A 3779-nucleotide genomic window follows, 5' to 3' on the forward strand; every position below is an offset into this window, starting at 1 on the left:
GTTAAGTCCAACCATCACCATTATGCAATAAACTAATGTAACAAACCTGTGCGGGTATTCCTTGAATCTAAAAGTAAAAGAAAAAAAAATGTTCCTAAATAAAATATGTTTCTACCACATTAACTATAGTCAGGCTTTAGTTTTCTTTAATACATACTCTCTATAAAATAAAAATCAATTTCTTTGGTTAAAGTCATAGTTAATATGGGTGATTGAAACTAGAAGTGGACTTCCAGCAAGATAGCGATGGGACAGCTTGGTCTATGAGACGTCTGCAAAAGAGAACAAAAAAAAACTCTGGCTTTCTCCCTGGGGGCTGCAGATCCCATCAGCAGCAGCCTGCTCTTCACACGGAGCTCGGCTGTTGACACGGCTGAAGCATCATGACAGTCTGGGCAGCCACCACCGCCGCCATTACACATTGCACCACCCATGCCTGAGGTGATCCACGCCTTCAGACCTTGAAGCCCCTGCAAGCAAGATCTGTTGAGATTGCTGCCGCCACTACTGCCACCCAAACATCCTGCCAGGCGGTGGGTCTCCTCCCGTGTCCCTTGAGGCAGCTTCCATTTCCAGCTTCATTCTGGCTCCCTCCCCTGTGGGGCAAGCAGCTGAGATAAAGACCATCTGGAGCAGTGAGATAGCACTGGCTGCTGGGGATTCAAGGTAACAACACAGAAAGGGGAAAAACAGAAGCTTGATATACACAGGCCAGATCTGAGTGGTGAACTGGGCTGCGGTGAACTGAGCGGTGATCTGAACAGCCCTTCCCAGCAGGCCAGGGGAAACTGACCCTATCTGTGAACAAATTTACCAACCTGAAAAGACAGCTAGAAATCAGAGGTGAAAGGACATTGGAATTAAACAAAAAGTATCAGAGTGTGCTTTATTGAATTCTGTTAATTTACTGACTTGATTCTATTCCTTTTGTTTTGCTCCTTTTCTTTTTCTTTTTTTCTTTCTTTTTTTTTCTCCATCTTTTCTTTTCTTCTCTCTGTAAACCATAACTTTGTATAGAGGAATAGCACACTAGTAAGAAGATTAGTTAGCGTGTATGTTAGCATCATTGTATGTTTTAGTTTTTTTTTGTATGAGAGTTGGTTAGTTGGTAGTTGTGGTCTATTGCTTTTATCTGTTTTAGTTTGTTTCTCTCTCTCCATTTGTTGGTACACTTGTCTGTTTTCTCCCTTACTCCTCTCTCTCTCCACCCCCCTCATCCCCCCACTGTCTGCTCCATTCTCTTCCCTCCGTTAACCTCATTTTATTTCAAGGAGTAAACCTACAACCCCACTGGATGGACAGATTCCAAGGCAGAAGGAAGTGGGTTTCAGATTATCCATACAACTGTCGGCATATACCAGGACCTGCAGAGAGATTTTGAATAACAGCTCCCCACTAAAGTAAATCTCAAAACTGCAAAAAGGACCAACCCCAACCTAAAGTGCAACTCCAGAATTGAACAAAGTAAAACGATATACATAAAGAAGAATAGGAGATTGAACAAAGAAGTAAAAGCAACCCCTCTACCCCTGAATAATAGAATTAAAGATGGTGACATGGAGGGAAGGAAAAAGTGGGGAGGGAAAAAACTGCACAAATGAAGAAAAACCAAAAGAAGAATATAGGTCTCACACAGAACCCTGGGAGGTCACACACTGAGAAAACAGATTTCAGAACACAAACAATGAAGAGCCCCCAGAATGACTGGTCAAATGCAAGAAACCCAGATATCAAGACATTAATAGAGTAAAAAAATTGTGCAGAGACAAGAGGAAAATAAGAAGGAGATGATGACAGAAATAACAACAGTAAAGAAAACTGTGATGGAAATAAATAACAAACTAATAAGCATGGAAAGCAGAATTAGCCAAGCAGAAGAAAGAATCTCAGAGCTTGAAGATCAAAACACAGAACTAACCCAAACTGTCAAAAGCATAGAAAAGAAGCTCAAAAAGACAGAACAAAACCTTCAAGAGATGAATGATCACTTTAAGAGAAAAAACCTAAGAGTAATTGACCTTCCTGAGGCAGAGAGAGAAACAGAGGTCACACTGGACAAATATTTCATGAAATCACTCAAGAAAACTTCCCTCATCTCATCAGTGATGCAAAAGTTCAAACACAAGAGATTCAGAGAACCCCTGCAAGACAACAAATGAGAAGACCAACTCCTAGACACATAATAATTCCCCTAAACAAGGTAGGTGTAAAAGGAAAAATCCTAAAGGCAGCAAGAGAAAAAGGTCAGACTACCTACCAGGGAAGACCAATTAGAATAGCAGCAGATTTATCTACAGAAACCCTGCAGGCTATGAGAGCTTGGAGCCCTATCTTCAAAGTTCTAAAAGATAAACAATTTCAACCAAGAATAACCTACCCAGCCAAGCTAAACTTTATCAATGAGGGAGAATTTAAATCTTTCCCAGACATCCAATCCCTAAGAACCTACACTGCCACCAGACCACCTCTACAAGAAACACTTGAGAAAGTATTGAACACAGAATAAAAGGAAAAAAGAACAACAACATTCTCAAGAGTACAGGCAAAGGATTAAAAACACACATGAACCGACTCTAAAACGAAAAGAAAGACAACACACAAACAGGAAGAACAACAATTACATAAGAATAATTTGACAGGGATCAACTCTCACATTTCAATATTTAGCTTGAATGTGAATGGACTAAACGCACCACTGAAAAGACATAGAATGACAAAATGGATAAAATATTATCAGGCAACAATTTATTGCCTTCAAGAGATTCACATCACTAGAAAGGACACTCACAGACTCAAAGTAAGAGGATGGGAAAAAATTTTTCAGGCAAATGGAACACAAAGAAAGGAGGAGTTGTGATCTTAGTCTCTGACAAAATACCCTTTAAGCTATCAAAAACTAAAAAAGATACAGAAGGCCACTACATAATGATAAAAGGTTCAATCCATCAACAAGAAATATCCATCTTAAACATATATGCACTGAACATAGGAGTACCGATTTTAATAAAGCAGCTCCTAGGTAAACTAAAAAAAGATATCGACTCCAATACCATCATAGCTCAGGACTTCAATACCCCACTCACAACCCTAGACAGATCATCAGGACAAAAAAATCAGCAACACGATCCGAAACCTCAATGTGACTCTTGATCAAGTGGACTTAATTGATACCTACAGAACCCTCCATCCAAAGACCACAGAATGCACATTCTACCCATCATCGCATGGAACGTACTCTAAGATCGACTACATACTTAGCCATAAATCAAGCATAAGCAAATTTAAAAGGACAAAAATTTTACCATGCACCTTCTTGGACCACAGTGGAATAAAAATAAACATTAATACCAACAAGATCCCCCCAAAAACCCACAAAGACATGGACACTAAACAGCATAATGCTAAACAACTCCTGGGTCAACAATGAAACCAAAACAGAGATTAAAAGATACGACCCTGCAATCCCCCTACTGGGAATATACCCTGAGGAACTCAAATTACTCAATAAAAAGATACCTACACACGAATGCTTACCGCAGCATTGTTCACAATAGCAAGAACATGGAACCAACCATGCTGCTCATCAAAAGAGGAATGGATTTTTAAAATGTGGTACATATACACGATGGAATACTATGCAGCCATAAAAAAATAGCAAAATCATGAATTTTGCAGAAACCTGGATGGAACTAGAGTCTATAATACTGAGTGATCTCTCACAGAAACAAAGATCTGAGTATCACAAGTTTTCACTCATATAGTGGACCTGATCATACAAC

This window comes from Carlito syrichta, unplaced genomic scaffold (assembly GCF_000164805.1).
Source record: "Carlito syrichta isolate Samal-C Ts95f unplaced genomic scaffold, Tarsius_syrichta-2.0.1 Scaffold308290, whole genome shotgun sequence".
Taxonomy (NCBI): domain Eukaryota; kingdom Metazoa; phylum Chordata; class Mammalia; order Primates; family Tarsiidae; genus Carlito; species Carlito syrichta.